This window comes from Elaeis guineensis, chromosome 3, assembly GCF_000442705.2.
Source record: "Elaeis guineensis isolate ETL-2024a chromosome 3, EG11, whole genome shotgun sequence".
Taxonomy (NCBI): Eukaryota; Viridiplantae; Streptophyta; class Magnoliopsida; order Arecales; family Arecaceae; genus Elaeis; species Elaeis guineensis.
The window spans coordinates 22,767,444-22,791,180 of record NC_025995.2 but is presented as its reverse complement, the minus strand read 5'-3'; the positions used below and the strand labels follow the sequence as shown (position 1 = coordinate 22,791,180).

Genomic DNA, 23,737 nt, shown 5'->3' with positions numbered 1-23,737 from the left:
TCTATAAATATGTTTAACCTTATAGAATTGAGCCATCAACCTCCAATAATTTGTCAATAATGGATATAGACAAATCTTAGTAGTAAACTGAGCAGAAAGCCATCGAACCACAATCGTTGAATCACCTTCAAGAATAACATGTGTTGCCTTCAAATGATTCACCACAAACTTCAATCATTCCCATGCAGTGCACAACTCAACCATAGGACTGTCATATCAAACAAATACAATCCCCTTGTTACCACTAAAGCACCACTTATAAGTCTAACAATAAAACTAGCTCCACCATAATCTCCTTTACCAAGACACTACCATCAAAATTCACTTTGAGAAATAGGGAGTGGTGGCTCTCAAAAAAATTAAATCATCTAAGGAGATACAGAAACTCCAGGATAGAAGCCATAGTTTCTCCTACTATTAAAGAATCCTTCAAAGTAGCAAACTCTTAAGCTAAAATGGATGTTTGGAGTAAAATCAATCTTAGGCTTAAATAAACACCTTGGAACATCCGTTCATTTTTAATCAACCAAATCTGATATGCAATATAAGACATCAACATTGTCTCTGACCTATTAGTTTTCTATCATAAATTTCTCTTTAACTTTTTGGACAAAATCCTCAATAGATAACAATGGAATAGCATGTGCATGAGTAATAGGTACTTGTCTCCAAATATGCTCGGATAGACTAGTTCAGAATGACATAGGAAGTCTACTTTTCCAAACTTAGGCAAAGATCATAATTGTTTGGGATATGTAGATCGCACTGATGTAGAAATCTATGACATGGAAGTTGATTTCAAGCAATTTTTCATAAAAATAAGGCAATTCTAGGATCACTACAAGAGATTCTATTTTTCGCTACATTAATTTAGTCGCATTTTTGAGAAAATATTGGAAAATTAGATTTTGCCTTGCATTTATGATAAAATATTGGGTATAAATTTTTTTTAGGACATTAATTTAGTCACAATTTTAAAAAATACTAAAAATTAAATCTTACATCGCATTTGTGATAAAATACTAGATATAATTTTTTCCATGACATTATTTTAGCCATATTTTTAAAAAATACTGAAAAATTAGATCTTACCCTGCATTTATGATAAAATGCTAGGTATAAATCTTTTCGTGGTGTTAATTTAGCCATAATTTTGATAAATATTGAGAAATTATATCTTCTACATTTATAATGAAATAGATATTATCGATTAATGAGATAATAAATAAGAAATACTATATTTGATTGATACAAAATTAAAGTGGGAAGTTATAAGTACATATGAATATTAGCCAATCTTAAAAATATATGCACCAAAATTTTTTTATGGCCTTCTCCTCCTTTAATTAGTATTTCACTTAATCTAATCAAAATAAAATTAATAAAATTAGTTAGGTAGGTTTGTTTTAAGATATCCAATCCATTCTGAAGAACCTATATAGCATATCAAGTTTGGAATTGATTTGAAATTTAAAATTAATATTCATTCGGGTTTGGCATGAGTTTGAGATTCGCCCATTGGATATCTGCTATCCCAAGTAGATTATATGTATTTTATAAATAAAATATAATATATATTTTATAAATTTTTATAAAAATATATGCATAATAGAAGGATATGAGGTTGTGAACTGCACACATTGTGAAGGCTTAACCTCTATCTTAACCATTAAGAAAAAACTTGCGGCTTTTTTTATATTGATTGATAATATACTAATTTAAGCTCTTATACAAAACCCTAGCCTTTGCCTCAACTTCCCAATTTGGCATCTCCAAGCCTCATCAAGACTCGACGGCAGAAACAAGGAAAAATCATGGAAAATAATAGGAAAAAAATCCATGAACCTAGCCATCATCCAAGCTTCCGTATTCAGCCGCTCCAAGCCTCCCACCTGAGGACGGCAAAAATAGAGGAAAAGTCAGGGGAAATCATAGGAAAAATCAACGAAAACAAACAAAGGAAAGATAGGAAAAAATTGAAAGGTAAGAACTTTTCCCATATAGATTGATCATTCTTTTTTGTTTCCACACCATTTTCTTTTTATTTCATTCTCATTTTTGGAGATTTGTGGGGAAGGAGAGTACATGAGGGAGATCAGAGGGCTTCTTAGTGTTGGTGCAAAAATCGCTTGCGCGGAGAAGCTGGAGTCGAGGGAGTCGAGGTCGCCGTCGGGATCTGCAAAAGAAGTCTAAACCGGAGGTGGGGTTGCTCCGCAAGACCTCCGATGCTCAAGTCAGTTCTCTGCCTCAACAAGAATGGAGTCTCAAACGAAAATTTTAGCAGAGTTTCTAGGTGAAAAGAGAGCTTAGAGCTTATAGAATAACGTATTTGGGGTTCCCTTTTATAGACGGAGGGGGCAACAAATTGATAGTGACACCTGTAACCGTCCGATCATGGGCCGCCCAGAGTCAGGAGGAATTTATTGCGGAGGGTAGTGGAGCGGATCGTGGCTATCACCGTGGCTCGCCACGTGGAATCAGTTACGGGAGTGGAGCGCGTCCGCTGTCGTGACTCGTCAGGGAGTGGTGGAATCGCACAGAATCCGCCGCAGGGAGTGGAGCAGGATCGTGGCCGTTAATACGGCCTGTCAGGGAGTAATGAGCTACGCAGGTCCGTCGTAGGGAGTGGAGCAGAATCGTGCCGTTAATACGGCCTGTCAGGGGGTCCAGACTTGTTGGCCGAAGTTCGGTTGGAGTCGGTAGCGAGGTCCGGCACCCGTAGGAGTTTGGGCGAGGTCTTCCCGCAGTCGGAATAGAAGACGGAGTCTGACTCTCGTAGAAGTCTGGACGCAGTCTACTTGTAGTTGGGGTCGTAGGCGGAGTCCGGCTCCCGTAGGAGTCCGGGCGGAGTCTTCCTGCAATTGAAATCAAAGGCGAAGTTCGGCTCCTGTAGGAGTCCGGACAAGACTTACCAGCAGTTGAAGTTGAGGAGGAGCCCGGCTCCCGTAAGGTCCGGGCGGAGTCTTCCTTGCGGTAGAAGTTGTGGACGGAGCCCGCTCCCGTAAGAGTCCGGGCGGAGTCTTCCTTGCAGTAGAAGTTGTGGATGGAGCCGGCTCCCGTAGGAGTCCGGGCGGAGTCTTCCTTGCAGTTGAAGTTGGTGACGGAGCCCGGCTCCCGTAGGAGTCCGGCGGAGTCTTCCTTGCGGTAGAAGTTGTGGACGGAGCCCTGCTCCCGTAGGAGTCCGGGCGGAGTCTTCCTTGCAGTAGAAGTTGTGGACGGAGCCGGCTCCCGTAGGAGATCGGGAGGAGTCTTCCTTGCAGTTGAAGTTGGTGACGGAGCCCGGCTCCGTAGGAGTCCGGGCGGAGTCTTCCTTGCAGTAAAAGTTGTGGACGGAGCCCGGCTCCCGTAGGAGTTCGGACGGAGTCTTCCTTGCAGTAGAAGTCAGGTGCGAAGTCGGCTCCCATAGGAGTCCGGAGGAGCTTACCAGCAGTTGAAGTTGGTGACGGAGCCTGGCTCCCGTAGGAGTCCGGCGGAGTCTTTCTTGCAGTAGAAGTTGTGGACGGAGCCCGGCTCCCGTAGGAGTCCGGGCGGAGTCTTCCTTGCGTAGAAGTTATGGATGGAGCCCGGCTCCCGTAGGAGTCCGGGCGGAGTCTTCCTTGCAGTAGAAGTCAGGTGCGAAGTCCGGCGGAGCTTACCAGCAGTTGAAGTTGGTGACGGAGCTCGGCTCCCGTAGGAGTCCGGCGGAGTCTTCCTTGCAGTAAAAGTTATGGACGGAGCTCGGCTCCCGTAGGAGTCCGGGCGGAGTCTTCCTTGCAGTTGAAGTTGGTGATGGAGCCCGACTCCCGTAGGAGTCCGGGCGGAGCGACGGGAGTTCACCAACAGTAGTCGAAAGTCGGAAGAGACTTGCGAGGGTCGATCCCGCCAAGAACTTCGGCCGAGGGTATTTTATACCCAACACCAGTCCCCCTACTTCGAGTTTGAATTTCGAATGAAGGAAGTACAGAGAGGTTGTCGCAGCGAAGTTCTCCCCCTGACGTCCGCGCAACCATCCTCGGATATGTCGGCATTTAATGCGCGCATGTCGGAGCCCTTTTTTCGATTAGGGGACCCGAAGAGTCTTTTCGAAACTCCCATCGGGACGTGATCCCAAGCATCGCGCCATGAAAGTTTGCGAACAGTCAACCCTCAGTAGCGGCGAGTGGGGCACGCAGGACACGTGGTGAGCACCGGTTGGTCTGGGACACTCGCCACCATAATTGCGCTAAGATCCGCTGCCTATTTAAACCCCCCACCCTTCCTCCGGGGCTTTACTTCGCCTGAAGGACGACACCTTTCTTTCGTCTGAGAGCTAGCCACTCAGCCACTCCATCGGTGCCCCTGCCAACTCCGAGCGTCCTCCACGCGGTCTTTGCCGTCTCTCTGCCGTCTCCAGCCCCCGATTCCTCTTTAAGGGGTTCCCCGCCAGGGCCTCCCCCCGGAGGCCATCCTCAAGAGGATGCCACGGGCTTGGAGGAGGGCAAGGAGGAGAACAGCAGTCTGCGAGTTCTCCGGTCATCGAGCGGCCGCTGAAGGTTCCCGTCGCTTCAAAGGGGCTCGAGGGAGAATTCCTTCAACAACAGGGGTTTAATAACGGGGAAGCCGGTGAAGGCGTTCTGCCTGAGAATTTTGGAGTAGCAAGATGGGGTGACACCGGTCAAGAGGGCAGAGCTGTCGTCACAAGCTGTGGCGGGATCCTTGATGTCGTCGGGGCCGAGGGACCAGAAGCGGTCGGCGCCGACGGTGGGGCAGTAAAACTTGTTGTGGGACGGTGGAAGTAGCGCATGCCGACCTTGCGGAACACTTAGGACGGTGGTTGTCATGGAGCATTCGGTGATGGCGCATATCTCTGGCGCCATTGCTGCCTCCGGGGTAACTCCGATTCTTCTTGAAACGGGTCTTCGTCGCCGCTGCCGTTGCCCTTACTGCCCCTGAAATCTACCCCATCCTTTTCCCCTAGGATTGGGATTTCGGAGGTGGAGCGGAACAAGGCGGGGGCGAGAGCCGATAGGCTTGTCACACGCACTGGAAAATGGGCTGGGAAGGACAGAAACGGGAAGAGAAGTTTGCAGCTTGAAGTGGCCTCCGGTGTATCCCTTCCAAGCCGTGTGCTCGAGCTTTGTAATAATGTATTCTTTTTCGGCCCTCCGGGTCTTGTAACGTACATCTTGTTAGTCAAAAATGAGGAGGTGATTTTGTTACCTTGTCCGTACTTTGCATCGAATCGTTGTCTGCCAACTTTTTCTTTGCCGTGTTATTGTTGTATTCCCTTCCCTCCTCTCTCTTTCTTTTTTTTTTTTTTTGACGTCGTCCTTAGGTTACCGGTGGTTGCCACCCGCTCGCCTTTTAGTTATCCCCTTCCTTCAACCTCAATGGCTCTATAATGCATACGAGAAGGTAATTTTCCCTACCTTTTTTCTCATGTGTTGAATTATTTTGCCGAGCTTCTTTTCGGCCCTTGTGTCGTTCGGAGGTACCGATTGCCATCGTATCGACCCATCTTTTTCGTCCGTGGCCGCAGAGTCGTCAGGGGCCATTCGGGTTTGGTGCCCCCATCAGGGCTCGAGCTCGGAGGTCTGAGCTTCTGTCACCCTGAAGAAGTTGTCTTACTTGGGTTTGTGTTGAAAGCTTCCTTGAAAGCTGGGTTCTTGATGAGAGTCCCAGTCCTTGTCGAGACAGAGTTCTCTGTATCTTGGATGCTGTTTGTTTTTCATTCGTCGTTGACGTGACCCATCGCCTTCCTTTTTTCTTTTTCACTTGGAATTTTTCCTCCGCTCTTGGGGAGGCTACGGGAGTTCGGCTCCCGTAGGCGAAGTCGGGGCGTAGTTCGGCTCCCGTGGGAGTCCGGGGGAGTCTTCCTGCAATTAAAGTCAGGTGCGAAGTCCGGCTCCCGTAGGAGTCCGGACGAAGCTTACCAGCAGTTGAAGTTGGTGACGGAGCCGGCTCCCGTAGGAGCCGGGCGGAGTCTTCCTTGCAGTAGAAGTTGTGGACGGAGCCCGGCTCCCGTAGGAGTCCGGCGGAGTTTTATTGCGAGGGGGCCGCTGGGGAAAGTCCCCCCCTTTTTCTCTTCTGGTCTTTGAACGATCGGACTTTTAATTGACGCCGGGATGAGGTTCTTCTCCCATTCCTGTCGTAACAGGTTTCAGCTCTGGTTAGGACGAGGTCCTCCTCTTGTCTCTAGCACGGTCGTGGGCGTACATATGGGCGTTGCTGGGCCCTTCCCACCTTCCGACCTAAAGAGAGCCGGGCCTTCGACTTTGCTCGAGTTAGGGCGAGGTTCTCCTTCCGTCCCTAACAGGGCGGTGGGGGCGTATGGGCGTTGTAGGGCCTCTCCCCCCATCCGGTCTAAAGGAAACCGGGCCTTCGACTTTGCTCAAGTTAGGCGAGGTTCTCCTCCTGTCCCTAACAGGGCTGTGGGGGGCGTATGGGCGTTGTAGGGCCTCTCCCCCCATCCGTCTAAAGAAAACCGGGCCTTCGACTTTGCTCAAGTTAGGGGAGGTTCTCCTCCTGTCCCTAACAGGGCTGTGGGGGCGCGTATGGGCGTTGTAGGGCCTCTCCCCCATCCGTCTAAAGAAAATCGGCCTTCGACTTTGCTCGAGTTAGGGCGAGGTTCTCCTCCTGTCCCTAACAAGGCTGTGGGGGCGCGTATGGGCGTTGTAGGGCCTCTCCCCCCATCCGGTCTAAAGGGAACCGGGCCTTCGACTTTGCTCGAGTTAGGGCAAGGTTCTCCTCCTGTCCCTAACAAGGCTGTGGGGGCGCGTATGGGCGTTGTAGGGCCTCTCCCCCATCCGATCTAAAGGAACCGGGCCTTCGACTTTGCCGAGACGAGGTTTCCTTCTCGCTTTCGAGACAATTTGTTTGGGTTGTCCTGTGGATGTAGGATAGCGCCAAAGACATGTAGATATACAACTTTTAGTTAAAATGAAGTTATTGGTAGTACATTCGTAAGTTCTCCGAGCTCCATGGTCGCGGGAGGTCGGCTCCTCCGAGCTCCTTAAGATAATAAGTTCCGGGCCGAACTACTTCTTTGACCTCATACGGGCCTTCCCAGTTAGGGGCGAGCTTCCCTCGATCCTGAGGCTGCGAGACAGCGGCTCGTCGAAGCACTAGATCTCCTGCTCTAAAGACTTTGTTCTTGACCCGGGCATTGTAGTATCGAGCGACTTTCTGTCTGTAGGCTGCCATTCGAACCTGAGCTATCTCCCGTCTTTCTTCCAGCAGGTCGAGGTTGGCCTTAAGACTTCACAATTTTGATGTTCGTCGAATGCTACGACTCGCGCCGACGGGAGTTTAAGCTCAATTGGGATGGCGCCTCCGTACCAAAGGCCAAAGCAAAGGGGGTTTCCCCTGTGGGCAGCCTCTGGGTAGTTCGATACGCCCACAGCACATGATAAAGTTCGTCCGCCCAAGTTCCTTCGCCTTTTCGAGCCTTGTCTTGATCCCCTGCAAAAGGGTTCTGTTAGTCACCTCAGCTTCGCCGTTCGCCTGAGGATGGGCTACCGATGTGAAGTTGTGGGAGATGTTTAGATCTTCACAGAATTCGAAAATTTGCTCCCGCGAATTGCCGTCCATTATCAGTGATTAGGGTCCTAGGCAGACCGAACCTACACACGATCGACTTCCAGACGAAATCTTGCACCTTTGCTTCTGTGATTTTTGCTAGTGGTTCAGCTTCAACCCATTTGGTGAAGTAGTCGATCGCTACAAGGAGGAACTTCCTCTGCCCAGACGCCATAGGAAAGGGGCCAAGGATGTCCATCCCCCACTGCGCAAAAGGCCATGGGGCACTCAAGGGTGTGAGCTCGGTGGCGGGCTGTCTCTGGACGTTAGCATATCTCTGGCATCGATCGCACTTTCTGACATATTCGATCGAATCATGATGCATTGTCGGCCAGTAATACCCTTGGTGGAGCAACTTGTGGGATAAAGATCTAGCCCCCAAATGGTTTCCGCAGATTCCTTCATGCACTTCCACAAGGCGTAGTCAGCCTCCGAAGGCCGGAGGCATTTTAAGAGGGGCAAGGAGTATGATCTCTTGTACAATTTGCCCTCATAAAGGATGTACCGGAAGGCTTGGTTTCGGAGCTTCCGAGCTTCTTTCGCATCCTGGGGGAGAACTCCATCTCTGAGATAGATTATCAGGGGGTCGACCCAGCTGGGCTCGTGGTCAATTTCCATCACGGGCCGTGACTCTTCTGTACTCGGGGCTTTAGAACTTCAAAAGAATGCCCTTGGGCAGCTCGGCCGGAGCTAGCGTTGCCAGCTTGGAGAGAAGGTCAGCCCTGGTATTTTCCAACCTTGGATCTGTTTGATGTTGAAGCTGCTAAAGGTGGGGACGAGCTCCTTTACCCTTTCAAGGTATTTGGCCATACTGTCCTCCCACGCTTCGTAACTTCGCTGACTTGTCCCACTACTAGTTGAGAGTCGCTGTGGACCCGGAGCTGGTCTATTCTCAGCTCTTTGGCGACCCTTAGTCCTGCAATCAGAGCTTCATATTCCGCTCCATTGTTTGTTGCGGAAACTCAAAACGCAGAGCGTACTCCACGACGATTCCCTCCGGACTGACCAAGATTAGGCCTGCACCCGCGCCTGACATGTTGGAAGACCTGTCCACATAGAGGGCCCAAAAGCGATCAGAGGGATCCGCTTCTTCTTTGAGGGAGTTCGGTCGGGACTTCAGGTCACCGATTTCGCTTTGTTCAGGTTCAGCCTCCTCTGGGATAGTACACTCCACTATGAAATCTGCCAGTATTTGGGCCTTCACTGCTGGCCTGGGTCGATAGTTGATGTCGAATTCTGTGAGCTCGATCGCCCACTTTGCCATCCTCCCAGAGGCATCCGCCCGATGCAAAATCGCTTTGATCGGTTGACAGTGAGCAGCGTCACGGTGTGCCCTTGAAAGTAGGACCGGAGCCTCCGGGCTGCAATCAACAAGGCGTAAGTCAGTTTTTCTAATTTGGTGTACCTGGTCTCGGCGTCCCTCAAAGCGCGGCTGACGTAGTAGATTGGCCGTTGGACTTTCGCTTCTTCTTTGACAAGGACGGCCGCGAGAGCCATGGGAGAGACCGCCAGGTATAAAAATAGTTCCTCCCCAGGCTCCGCTTTGCCAACAGCGGGGGTGAGCCGAGGTAGCTCCTTAGTTCTTCGAACGCCTGTTGGCACTCAGAGGTCCAACAGAAGTTCTTGGGCTGCTTGAGGGTTTGAAAGAAGGGTAAGCACCGTTCGGCCGACCTTGCGACGAAGCGATTCAGGGCCGCTATCCTCCCCGTGAGGGCTGAACCTCTTTTATCGACTTTGGGGCGGCCATCTCCTGGATGGTGCAAATTTTCTCTGGATTGGCCTCGATCCCGCGCCCCGACACCATGAAGCCCAGGAACTTTTTCGAGGTTACCCCGAAAGCACATTTAGTTGGGTTCAGCTTCATTCTATATTTTCAGAGAGCGTCGAAGGTCTCCTCGAGGTCGGTGACGTGATCTCTGGAAGATTTGCTTTTTACGAGCATATCGTCCACGTAGACCTCCATGTTACGGCCGATCTGCTCCTTGAAGATTTTGTTCACCAACCGTTGGTAGGTTGCACCCATATTTTTGAGGCCGAAAGGCATGACCCTGTAACAATAAAGGCCACGATTAGTGATGAAAGCGGTCTTTTCTTCGTCTTCCGGTGCCATTCTGATTTGATTATAGCCGGAGAACGCATCCATGAAGGTGAGGAGCTCATGGCCCGAGGTCGCGTCCACCAGTTGATCGATTCTGGGAAGGGGGTAGCTATCCTTTGGACAGGCCTTATTCAGCTTTTTGAAGTCTATGCACATCCTCCACTTGCCGTTTGCTTTTTTGACTAGGACAACGTTGGAAATCCAATCAGGATAATTGACTTCCTTAATGAATCCGGCTTTAAGGAGCTTGTCCACTTCCTCGGCTATCGCCTTCTGCCTCTCCGGTGCATGACCTCGGATTTTTTCTTTCGTCGGTCGATGCTTTGGATCGACGGCCAGGCGATGCTCCATGACTTCCGTGTCAATCCCTGGCATGTCTGCTGGAACCCAAGCGAAAATGTCGCATTCCTTCGTAGAAAATCAATGAGACGCATCCGCACCTCCTCCTCCAGGTTGGAGCCGATCATCGCTACATGCTCCGCGTTCCTGTCATTCAAAGGGATTGGTACCAGATCTTCAATTGGGGGCCCCTCTCTTCGGTGAGGTCATCGCGAGCATCCAATCCATCAACGGGACAGGGGTCAGATTGGTCGCTTCTTTGCAAGGCTATGCTGTAGCAGTGCCTGGCCAGGGCTTGGTCTCCCCGGACCTCTCCGATCCCCTGGCTGGTGGGAATTTCAACTTCAAATGGTAGGTTGACACGACGGCTCGGAGAGCATTGAGGCCAGGTCGGCCGAGGATTGCATTGTAGGCTGACGGCCTTTCACCACCAAGAAATTCACCAGAGCCCTGGATTGCCTTGGATATCGACCTGCGACCACAGTCAAAGTTATCATTCCTTCGTCGGAACAGCGTCGCCGGTAAACCCTACCAGAGGGGAGCTAATCGGTCTCAAATGGCCGTCAAGGATGGACATTCTTGAAAAGGCATCGTAGAACAAGATGTCGGTCGAGCTTCCATTATCGACGAGAATGCGACGGACGTCGTAATTTGCTATATTCATGGAAACTACGACCGCGTCGTTATGAGAGAATTGGACTCCCTGGGCATCTTCTTCAGTGAAGGTTATGGGCTCTTCAGTCTTTTGTCGCTTGGGGGGTACGGCCGGTACGTTGGTTGCTTCCTGCGGGATCCTCCCGAGACGGTGTCGGCGAAATCCATCGGAGGCCGATTGTCCGACCACTCCATGCCGGCGACCATTGCCAGAGGATGCAGGGCCGAAAACCAGAGGCGGGACCGGGGCCCGAGATATGGCTGCAGAGACCGTGGGTAGCTGTGCGGATGCTTCGCGAGAAGACATCGGCGAGGACCCAGTGGGGGAAAGGAGGAGCGGGTGTCGGAGAAGATGACCGGAGGCGGCCCCGTTGAGCGCTCCTTTAAGAACAAGGGTACTGCGAAGACACAGCCCTTCCTCTAGCGCCAATCCTGTTGGTGCAAAAATCCGCTTGCGTCGGAGAAGCTGGAGTCGAGGGAGTCAGGTCGCCGCGGGACCTGCAAAAGAAGTCTAAACCGGAGGTGGGGTTGCTCCGGCAAGACCCTCCGACGCTCAAGTCAGTTCTCTGCCTCAACAAGAATGGAGTGCTCGAACAAAAATTTTAGCAGAGTTTCTAGGTGAAAACGAGAGCTTAGAGCTTATAGAATAACGTATCTGGGGTTTCCCTTTTATAGACGGAGGGGGCAACAAATTGATAGTGACGCCTGTAACCATCCGGTCGTGGGCCGCCCAGAGTCAGGAGAATTTATTGCGGAGGGTAGTGGAGCGGGATCGTGGCTATCGCCGTGGCTCGCCACGTGGAATCAGTTACGGGGAGTGGAGCGACGTCCGCTGTCGTGACTCGTCAGGGAGTGGTGGAATCGCACAGAATCCCCGCAGGGAGTGGAGCAGGATCGTGGCCGTTAATACGGCCTGTCAGGGAGTAATGGAGCTACGCAGGGTCCACCGCAGGGAGTGGAGCAGAATCGTGGCCGTTAATACAGCCTGTCAGGGGGTCCAGACTTGTTGGCCGAAGTTCGGTTGGAGTCGGTAGCGAGGTCCGCACCCGTAGGAGTTTGGGCGAGGTCTTCCCGCAGTCGGAATAGAAGATGGAGTCTGACTCTTGTGGAAGTCCGGACGCAGTCTACTTGTAGTTGGGGTCGTAGGCGGAGTCCGGCTCCCGTAGGAGTCCGGAAGTCTTCCTGCAATTAAAATCAAAGGCGAAGTTCGGCTCCTGTAGAAGTCCGGATAAGGCTTACCAGCAGTTGAAGTTGAGGACGGAGCCCGGCTCCCGTAAGGGTCCGGGCGGAGTCTTCCTTGTGGTAGAAGTTGTGGATGGAGCTCGGCTCCCGTAGGAGTCCGGGCGGAGTCTTCCTTACAGTAGAAGTTGTGGACGGAGCCCGGCTCCCATAGGAGTCTGGGCGGAGTCTTCCTTGCAGTTGAAGTTGGTGACGGAGCCCGGCTCCCGTAGGAGTCCGGGCGGAGTCTTCCTTGCGGTAGAAGTTGTGGACGGAGCCCAGCTCCCGTAGGAGTCCGGGCGGAGTCTTCCTTGCAGTAGAAGTTGTGGACGGAGCCCGACTCCCGTAGGAGTCGGGCGGAGTCTTCTTTGCAGTTGAAGTTGGTGATGGAGCCCGGCTCCGTAGGAGTCCGGACGGAGTCTTCCTTGCAGTAAAAGTTGTGGACGGAGCCCGGCTCCCGTAGGAGTCCGGGCAGAGTCTTCCTTGCAGTAGAAGTCAGGTGCGAAGTCTGGCTCCCGTAGGAGTCCGGACAGAGCTTACCAGCAGTTGAAGTTGGTGACGGAGCCCGACTCCCGTAGGAGTCCGGGCGGAGTCTTCCTTGCAGTAGAAGTTGTGGACGGAGCCCGGCTCTCGTAGGAGTCCGGGCGGAGTTTCCTTACGGTAGAAGTTGTGGACGGAGCCCGGCTCCCGTAGGAGCCGGGGGAGTCTTCCTTGCAGTAGAAGTCAGGTGCGAAGTCCGGGTGGAGCTTACCAGCAGTTGAAGTTGGTGACGGAGCCCGGCTCCCGTAGGAGTCCGGGCAGAGTCTTCCTTGCAGTAAAAGTTGTGGACGGAGCCCGCTCCCGTAGGAGTCCGGGTGGAGTCTTCCTTACAGTTGAAGTTGGTGACGGAGCCCGCTCCCGTAGGAGTCCGGGCGGAGCGACGGGAGTTCACCAACAGTAGTCGAAAGTCGGAAGAGACTTGCGAGGGTCGATCCCGCCAAGAACTTCGGCCGAGGGTATTTTATACCCAACACTTAGGTTTTGATTGGGTTTTTTTCTTGGGATTTTGTGTGAGTTGTGGCGGTGTGAGTCGTTCCCTTCAAGTTTTGAGGGATTAATCTGGGTAGAAACATGATATATTGTGGGGTTTGGGGATTTTTGATAAAAAGATTGTTGAAATGAGCTGTAGATCCTCTGATTAGGAATGCAATCATCTAATTAAGGGAAATATGTTTGTATAATTCTAAATTGAATCCCTCTGATTAGGAATGCAATTGTCTAATTAGAGGAAATATATTTGTATAATTCCTAAATTGAATCCCTCTGATTAGGAATGCAATCGTCTAATTAGAGAGAAATATATTTGTATAATTCCTAAATTGAGCCATGAAAATTAATAAAAAGGGCCCATTTGGTCCTAGAGAAGTATCCCTTCTTCCTCTGAAATCTTCGTCTTCACCCTCTTTTCTATTCTTCTTCTGTTTATACTTCTGTTTGTCAACATGGTATCAGAGCCTATTTAGGGAACAGAGTGCTCTGTTCCGCCTCTTCAACCGTCGACCGTCCACAACTCAAATCTCTCCTCTCAAACAGAGTGGGATCTGTTCCCCTTCAAACCATCGCCGCTGCTCTCTCTGTGGATCCCTGAAACCTTGAAAGCTATTCTCCATTTCCGTTAAATCTCTCACTCTCTCTCTCGCATCCCTTCAAATCATCGGTGCCTCTTCCCTGGAACCATCATCTTCATCACCTCCTCTGCTATGATCGCCGCCTCCGCTACAGCAGCCATCGTCGCCGCCGCCGCTGCCTGAGCCTTCTCCACTATGATCGCCGCCTCCACTGCCGCGGCCATCGTCACCGCCACCACTGCTGTCGCTGCTTCTGCCATCCCACTGCAATCCCACCGCTGTCGCTGCTACCCCGCTGCCATCGACGCCACCACCGTTTCCACCTAAGAACACGGGGTTGAAAACGGTTCTCATCCCTTATTAGATGTGTTTTTTCTGAGCAACAATGGAGCGTCCTTTTTGGAGTTTCTGAATATTATCAAGGCACCTTTCATAAAGCAGAGATTCGATATTTTTTCGTCATCTGAGTTTATCTCAGATCGTTGGTGAGAAAACTTAATTTCCTCCCTCAAGATTGTTCTTGTTTATTTGATCATTTAAGTTTTTTTTCTTATGGGTGATAAAACTCCTTTAACCATGGAGGATTTAGAAAAGTTAATGGTTAGGATGATGGAATCTCGTATCTCGGGTAGTGAGTTTTCAAAGATCACCCTAGAAACTAACCCGGTCAAATTGGATGGGCTGGGTACCTACTTAAGTTGGATGCGACATGTTCGTCTAATTTTGGATTCTCACAATCTTGAGGGGTTTATAAGTGGTATTGCAAAAAGGCCAGAAGGAGATGGGATAGCTGTTAGACAGTGGAATTCTAATAACTCTCGGGTAGTAGCATGGCTCCTTGCCTCTATGGTACCAAGTGTTGCTCATACGGTTGAGGCACTAACGAATGCTTATGAGTTATGGCAGGCTGTAGCCACAACTTATTCTTATAAAGGCAATAATATGCATGCCCATAAGATCCAGCGAGAGCTTCGAGGACTTAATCAGGGTTCCGATCTGTAACAGAGTATGTTGGAGAATTAAAAAGGTTGTGGAACGATTTTGATTTTTATAGTCCCTTTACTCCTACTCATCCTGGTGATGTTGATGTGTTTCGCAAATGGATAGAGCGACAGCAACTTGTGATTTTTTGGATGGACTAAACCCAGAGTTTGAGTATCACGCTCTTCTATTCTTAGTACACAGAAGTGGCCAACTCTTGATGAAACTATTTCTTTGGTTCTTAGTGAAGAAACTTGATTAACCACTATGTCTTCTTCTACGAACACAGCTATACGATCTGCACTTAGGTACAGCCTAATACTCTTGGAAGCTCTTCTCCTAATTCTGCTCAAGAAACTCAGCCTCGACCTCGTGGGGTTAAAATTTATGACCACTGTCATAAGCCGGGCCACATCAAAGCTTACTGCTATGAGCTACATGGTCGTCCAAATAGAGGCCGTGGTCGTGGAGGTGGTCGTTTTGGTAGAGGTCGAGGTCAGTATAATCAGGCTCATTTTTCTTCTATGGGAGATTTATCAGTTGAAGAAATGCAACTTTTGGAAAAATTCAGATCTGATGTAAATATTTCTGAAAGTAGCACTTCCACAGAAGATTCTTCAAATCAACCAGCCAGTTCTCAGGGTAATTTTGCCCAAATAGGTATCAGTGATCAAATTCATGCTCTTAACTGTAGTAATTTTTCTCCATGGGTTGTTGATTCTGGAGTATCCAATCATATGACTGGATCCTTTAGAGATTTTGTGTCTTATATTCCTGTTCTGATCGTGATAAATTCGTCTTGCTGATGGCTCCTTTATCCCTATTTCTGAAAAAGGATCTATCAAATGCACTTCCGAATTACCCTTATCATCTGTTCTACATGTCCCAAGATTTTCTATAAATCTCCTATCCATTAGTGCTATTACAAATGATCTTGATTGTGCCGTAACTTTTTTCAAAACACATTGTGTCTTTCAGGAACCAAAGACAGGGAGGAAACTTGGGACTGGCATAATGCGTAATGGACTCTACTATTTGGAGGGAGGAGTGTCTGAAGGCTACTCAGAAACCAGTTTGACTGTTTCATCTTCACAAAAGGAAGATCTGTTGCTCCAACACCGCAGGCTTGGTCATCTTTCATTTACTCTCTTAGCTCGTATATTTCCAACTATTTTTGAAACATATAAAGAGAAGCTTGTATGTGATGCCTGTGAACTAGCTAAACACACTAGAAGTACTTATCCAAACTCAGGCCGACGTAGTAGAGCAATGTTTGAGGTAGTTCATTCTGATGTATGGGGACCCTATGGGACCACCGCTATTTCTGGTCATCGATGGTTCGTCACTTTTATTGATTGTTTTAGTCGTTGCACTTGGGTTTATCTATTGAAAAATAAGAATGAAGTATTTCAGTCATTTAGAGATTTTCATAAAATGATTGGTACTCAATATGGAGCAACTCTTAAGATTTTTCGCTCTGACAATGGGACAGAATATCTTAATAAAGAATTTGAGGAGTATATACATAATAATGGAATTATACATCAAACGACGTGTGTTGACACACCGGCTCAAAATGGAGTTGCTGAAAGAAAGAATAGACACCTTCTTGAAGTGACAAGATGTTTGATGTTTTCTATGAATGTTCCTAAGTTCTTATGGGGAGAAGCAGTGTTAACTGCAGCATATCTGATTAACCGAATGCCACTTCGAACTTTGGACTACAAGACTCCTCTTGAATGCCTGCAAGGAACTAATTCTTTTATAATTCCCCCCAAGGTATTTGGTTGTGTTTGTTTTGTTCGGGATCATCGACCTTCGGTTGGCAAGCTTGACGCTCGTGCCCTCAAGTGCATTTTTGTAGGATATTCAGCTACTCAAAAGGGATACAAATGTTGGTGTCCGACTGAGCGAAAGATGTTTATCAGCATTGATGTAACATTTCGGGAGTCTGAACCATTCTATATATCTTCTGTGTCCTCTTCCTCTCCCGTTATCTCTGGAACTGGTCGAGAGGGGGAGTCCTCTGGAGGGAGTCCTATTACTATGGATGTTGGTACAAATGGTGCATCTGACACTCAAGGAGAAGCATCTGACACTCAAGGAGAAGCATCTGAAACTGCATCTGAGACTCTCCCACAGCTTGTTTTATCTGATTCATCTCCTCTCTCAGAGTCTATTACGCATTCTCCAGTCTCTAGGTCTTCCTCTCCTGTCCCAACGGTTTCATCTTCTACGACTAATGGTAATTCTTCTGTACCTTCCATCCATTTTACATTAGATAATGATGATCTAAATGTTCCTATTGCTTTACAAAAACCTACTCATCATGCTGGTATTCTTACTCAACTTAAGGATAGAGTAAGGTACAAATATGACATCACTAACTTTGTATCCTATGAGTCTCTCTCTCCATCTTATCAGAGTTTTATAGTTCTTTGTCCTCTGTCCCATACCCGAGAACTGGAAGGTTGCTAAGGAAAACCCCAAGTGGAAAGCCGCCATGCTTGAAGAAATGCAAGCACTAGAAAAAAATAATACATGAAAACTTGTACCTTTGTCAGCTGGTAAACAAACTGTGGGATGCAAATAGATTTTTACAGTTAAACAGATACCTAGGGTACTGTTGAATGGTACAAAGCTCGCTTGGTAGCAAAAGGATATACACAGACTTATGGCATCGACTATGATGAAACTTTTGCACCTGTTGTAAAAATGAACTCTGTTAGAACCCTTATATCATGTGCTGCTAATTTTGGATGGGATCTGTTCCAGCTCGATGTAAAGAACGCTTTTCTTCATGGAGAACTTAGGAGGAAGTATATATGGATGTTCCTCCAGGATTTGCTACTGCTCAAACAGTGGGCAAAGTATGCAGTTACGATGATCTCTTTATGGTTTAAAGCAGTCACCTCGTGCTTGGTTCGATCGCTTCCGGCAAGCAATCATTCAGATGGGGTATAAACAGAGCAATACAGATCACACACTCTTCTTTCGCACAACAAGGATAAGATTGCTATTTTGATTGTCTATGTTGATGATATTGTGGTCACAGGAGATGATTCTGAGGAGATAGCTCATTTGAAGGCTCAGCTGGCACAGGCATTTGAGGTGAAGGATCTTGGACATCTTCGATATTTTCTTGGGATAGAAGTTGCTCGTTCTTCAAAAAAAATTTTCTCTCCCAAAGAAAATATATTCTAGATCTTCTTACAGAAGTCGGTATGTTGGGATGTCGACCTATTGCTACTCCTATTGAACAAAATCATCGACTAGTAGCTGATACCGGTGTCCCTATTGATCGAGAATGTTATCAACGATTGGTAGGGCGTTTGATTTATCTATCTCATACACGGTCTGATATTGCATTCGTCGTTAGTGTGGTAAGTCAGTTTATGCATGATCCACGTTCAGTTCATATGGATGCTGTGACACGGATACTTCGTTACCTCAAAAGCTGTCCTGGTCGTGGTTTACTTATTCTAATCATGGCAACCTACGGGTGGAGTGTTATACAGATGCTGATTGGGCTGGATCACTTGATGACCGTCGCTCTACCTCAGGTTACTGTATTTTTGTTGGAGGTAATCTAGTCACTTGGCGAAGCAAGAAACAGAATGTAGTTGCTCGATCTACTGCTGAAGCAGAGTATCGGCTATGGCACATGGCGTGTGCGAAATTTTATGGTTGCGGATCTTGTTATTGGATCTAGGCCTTTATCAGTCATCGCCCCTTATGCTATATTGTGACAACAAGGCAGCAATCAATATTGCTAATAATCCAGTACAGCATGATCGGATGAAGCACATCGAGATCGATCGACATTTTATCAAGGAAAAGCTTGATGCCAGAATCATTTGTATGCCTTATGTGCGATCTGCTAGTCAACTAGCAGACATTTTGACCAAAGGTCTTAGTGTGCATTCTTTTTCATTTATTCGTGACAAGATGGGTCTTTATGATATCTATAACCCATCTTGAGGGGGAGTGTTGAAATGAGCTGTAGATCTCTTGATTAGGAATGCAATCATCTAATTAGAGGGAAATATGTTTGTATAATTCTTAAATTGAATCCCTCTGATTAGGAATGCAATCGTCTAATTAGAGGAAAATATATTTGTATAATTCGTAAATTGAATCCCTCTGATTAGGAATGCAATCGTCTAATTAGAGGGAAATATATTTGTATAATTCCTAAATTGAGCCCATGAAAATTAATAAAAAGGGCATATTTGGTCCTAGAGAAGTATCCCTTCTTCCTCTGAAATCTTCGTCTTCACCCTCTTTTCTATTCTTCTTCTGTTTATACTTCTGTTTGTCAACAAGGATTCTTCTTTGGTTGCTAAGTTTCCAATTGCTGAGAGTTCTATTCTCATGATAATATGATATGATACCAAATCCATGGTGTGAGACTTTGAAGTGTAATGTGAATGCATGAACAAGGCCTTTCTCATGTTATTCAACTCCAGGGGCCATATGTCTGTCATGGTAGCTTGCACCAGCTACCACAGGATGAGAGAGATGGAGACTCACAGCAATGGTGTAATATATCTTTTTCCTTACTTTTTGAACATTAGCTTTATGATATAGGAGTAGATGTTTTGAAAGGTTGGTAGGAGTTATGCTTGGAATCATAGAAACTAATTTTTTTTTATTAAGATGGTTGGTGTACTTTTAACTTATAATTAGTTAAAAAATAATTTTTTCACTTTGTTAGATGTATACATCAATCATTACATTTGGAAATCAAAGAAAATGAAGAAACAGTTCTCTAAATTCTATGTTTTTAATGGTTAGCAGTAGCTATGGACATCAAAATCTGTTTGTGTTTGATGTGCATGCATGATACATTCCACTGTTCAATAGGCTCAATATGACATTTTGAATATGACTCTTTGATAGCCCAAAATTTACTAAATACTACTTGTACTCTTTAGAATTATAAATTAACTATTAACTGACATTAGAGTCATTTTAGATCAATAGCACCAACTTATTGAAATTTGGAATAGTGAAGCATCCAAGATAAATTACAAATGCAATGTTCTATTCTATATTTTGTATTATACATGTATGTGAATCATTTTAGTTTCATAAATGGATGTAGATACGAAGTGAAAAAAATAAGGTCAATCGTAACATGCAAAAGATGGGGCACACTGTAGGATCGAGAAGCTTTACACGGATCAAAGTAAGAATGGTAAGTGTTTGCCCTATCTTACGATACTACTCACTATTTTGAGAACATTTGTTTTGCTGATTTGGATGAATAGTATGTAGGTTTTCAAGGTCTTGCTTCTAGAACTTATGAATTTTGAGAACATTTGTTTTGCTATTATAATCACTATTTTGGGAATGCTTATTTTGTTGGTTATGGATAAATAGTATGTAGGTTTTCAAGATCTTGCATTTAGAACTTATGAATTTTGAAGAATACATTATAAAGCATCGAAAACAATATTGTCATGTCATGTCATTGGTTCATATAAATCTGGAACCTTCCTTTCTATCTTTAACTCATTCCCTTGCAACAACATTGGTTCATACATCCCATTTCATTTTGCTTTCATTGTGAGGCACAAATTAACATAAGAAACTCCTTATCCCCTAGAGAGTTGTTTCTAGTTTCTAGCCATGAATAGAATGCCCTGGAGATAATAGCTTGTTAAACAACCAGCAATCTCCAAATTTAGCTAGAATTTTCTTTTTCCTTGTAAGTGGCCGGCCTAGAAATCTATTGATCGTAGTCTGTAGACCATAGACCATTGAGCACTCCAACACATGATATCTAATCACATAGCTGTCCATTCTCAATCTCAAACAAATTTTAGTCAAAATAAAAAGTATCTTTTGCAAAGCCTTGGTTCATTTTGGATGAAGAACATAGCAGAAACTAAAGGCATACTATGAAAATCTAAAAATCTGCAAAGCCTATATCTAAAATTTTGAAAATCTGTAACTACATCTAAGAATCTGAAATTCTGAAAACTTATATCTAAAAATCTGAAAATCTGCAAAGCCTATATCTGAAATTTTGAAAACCTGTAACTGCATCTAAAAATATGAAATTCTTAAAATCTGTATCTAAAAATTTAAAATCTGCAAAGCCTATATATGAAATTCTGAAAACCTGTAACTGCATCTCCAAATCTAAAATTCTGAAAACCTGTATCTGAAAATTTGCAAACCTGTATCTACAAACTGATATTCACAAAACCTGAAAACAGTAAAATGTAACTGCATTCCCTTTGCAGCTTTGGGCATGGAAATAAGCTGTCTCAGCTTGATCCATTATCCTCCTTCTGTAAATATTCTCCCATTAATAAAATTGGGGTGGTATAACCTCTCACTTCATCAAAAAAAAAAAAAGTATCTTTTGCTCATACTAGGAATTTCATCTTTACGAAAGAAGTTTCTTAAAACACTTAAATATTAGTTTTTATATGTAAAAAAAATATTAATTTTACTCTATCATCTCTTCAACATGAAAAATAGCAACATTTTATGATCTACCAATTGCTCACTGTATAAACATGAAGAAGGCATGTACTTTTCTTCAAGTTTGTTAATATGTGCAGGGAATAAAGAGTTTTTTTATTAAAAATAGATTAAAAGAAAATCATAACTAAAAATTATTCTTTCATATAAGGCCTCCTCCAAACGATCCCATCATGCAAATTATCCTTTCATAATTATTGTTTTCAGATCCATAATTATTTTATCAATATTATCTTCTTTGTTAATTGTATGTAGGGAGAAAAAATGGCTAATGGAAGGGAACCAACAAGAGCTAAAATTTTCATTGGAACACATGGATGCAAAGATGGGACCCTTACAGATTTGAAATGCAACAATAAAGAGATTATCTTATTTATTAACTGATTTACTAATTAAAATTTATATGACCATCAATACAGGCTGAGCTTGAAAGGCTTACCAATCTGCAATCAAGGACAATATCAATCCAAATGATATATCTCTCAAGTCTTTGGTAAGGAGAAACATAGTCAGGACATGTGGATTGGATGTTTGTCCTACCGGTCTTTGGAGCAAAATTCTAGTTCTGTAGAGAATACAAAGATGCAAATGAGATTCATAAATTTTAAAAAAAAGTTACAATCTGTTTGACAAGAAAATGCTGATGTGAAAGTCCAGTTAGCAGATTTAAAGGTATTGGTTGAATCTATGCAAGACAGATAGACTGAGGCCGACAAACATGCCAAACTTCTCAAATCAGACGAGTACATTTATTTTTAGCAAATATTTTTATAATTATCTAATTTGAATGTATAGATGAATCTTAACTCTTTATTTCATATAGGATATTGATGCCTCTAGCGATAATGATGAGACACTGACACAAAATTACTCTTCTTCAAATCGTCATATTGCTACATCCTGTCAAATATTTAGTTACACCTTTAATTTTTACATTCTTATTAGTCTTGTTTTCTAAAATCCTATAAGCTTTTTTAATTTGATTTTTATGCTCATACAAATATGCTATGTGCATGTCAATTATGATAGAATGAATAAGTGGGTTAGCCAATTACTTATACATGTACATATATATGATTTTAATTCACTCAACAATTTCATTTCTAACTCTAAAGCCATATTCTATATATACTCAGATGTAGACCAGTCTATTTGTCTTTTTTTTTTTTTTAAATTGAAATGATTTTGTCTATTTAGATGCAGGGTATTTCAAAACGATAAAGTTACAATGTTTTATTGAGGTAAACACTTATGAACTTTTAATTTATTTTTTTGTTCATATAGATATAGTTGCAATCTATTAAGCTTTTTTTAGCTTTTGATTTATTTTATTTCTTGATAAATATTATAGATTGGAAGCGATGTTGTCTTAAAATGCTATAGTTTCCCCACAAACCTATTGCACGAGGAGTTTTACTTAGTAAAGGTCCACTCGCCATGATAGGAAAGGATGCACTTGGACATCATTTTGGGAAGTACAAGTTAATGTGGCATGCGTACCTCAGAGCCTTCAATAAGACTATGAGATCGACTAAGAAGAATTGTAGATGCAGTGGATACTGGATTGCCAGCCTTCAACTTATATATTATACTAATACAAATTATTTATATATTTATATGAATTTATTTTTTATGATAAATAAAATATCTATGTATCGTAAGCTAATTATGTATTTCTTTATTTTTACAGGTAGCAGTTGCTGAAGATTAGTAGAAGAAATCATTTGCAATTACCATGCATGGATATTGAGCATAAATAATTTTATTTGTTTCAATAAAGAACTTCTTTAGTGTGGTTGTCATGACTACATTTGTTCGTGTATGGGTTACCATGTAAAGAAACCTCTTTTGTTTTAGTTAGTAAATTCAGCTTTTATTATATATTTTATTCTAGTGGATATCAATGATGGATGAGAAAATGTATTCTCCAAAAAAAATATAGATATTTTATACAACATTTTTATAGATTTAAATATAAATTTCACGAAAAGCTCTTATGAAAGACCACAATAAATGCTAAAACTCCCATTTTCAAATATAGTAAAATACAAATAAAAACTCTATTATATATGCCTTTCCTAACACTTCTAAATGTTGGAAAAATTATGATAAAATGTCTCCAAAAGCAACAAATTCCCTGCATTAGGAATGCCCAAAATAATTAATATTTTAAAAAATAGCCATTATAGATGGTTTTTTCCAATACTTATAAGTACCGGTAAAAACTACAACACTTTATAAATATTGAAAAAGATTCGCTCCAAATGCTGCCAAAAGAATTAAATCCCCACATTTTACAAATGTGGGGATATAATCTGAATATCACATTAATCTTTCGTATTATACAAATGTGAGGCTATGTGGGAATACAATCCCCACATCACATTAGCCCACACTTTTATAGTATTTTAAAAAATATGGAGATATGATGGGTGACATATTTTTATTTTTGCTAGCATTTTTAGAATGCTGGTATTCCATATTTTCTTGAGTGGATGGACATCACTCTTCCAAATCTTACCAAAATTATGAGATGACGAGCTTTTTAACACCATAACTAACAATCCTACAGCTGGACCCCACCCCAACCTATCGACACTATCATCAAAAATCAAAGAATCCTATCCGCCACATCTTCAGAAATAACACTTAACTATAAATGTATTCCATACTTGTTCACTGTTCACTATAAGATCTTTCATTTAAAGGTTTTGAATGCACTGACATATATCCTCAAGAGTAGGCCATTGTGCAATAGGAAATGAGGAAATCTATGGATCCTGAAGTACATCCATAGGGGCTCCAT

At 44.4% G+C, this 23,737-nt stretch overlaps 1 long non-coding RNA gene across 2 annotated transcripts; it reads left to right on the top strand.

The window, feature by feature from the left end:
* The first annotated feature begins 1,797 nt into the window (after nt 1-1,797).
* Nucleotides 1,798-22,810, top strand: LOC140856452 (uncharacterized). 2 transcript variants are annotated; one of them, XR_012139665.1, is made up of 5 exons: nt 1,798-1,983; nt 19,541-19,633; nt 22,129-22,172; nt 22,283-22,483; nt 22,622-22,810. It is a non-coding gene; the product is annotated as an uncharacterized lncRNA (long non-coding RNA). The 2 variants fall into 2 exon arrangements; XR_012139664.1 differs by lacking the exon at nt 22,622-22,810 and having other exon boundaries at nt 22,283-22,613.
* The last annotated feature ends 927 nt before the right edge of the window (nt 22,811-23,737 follow it).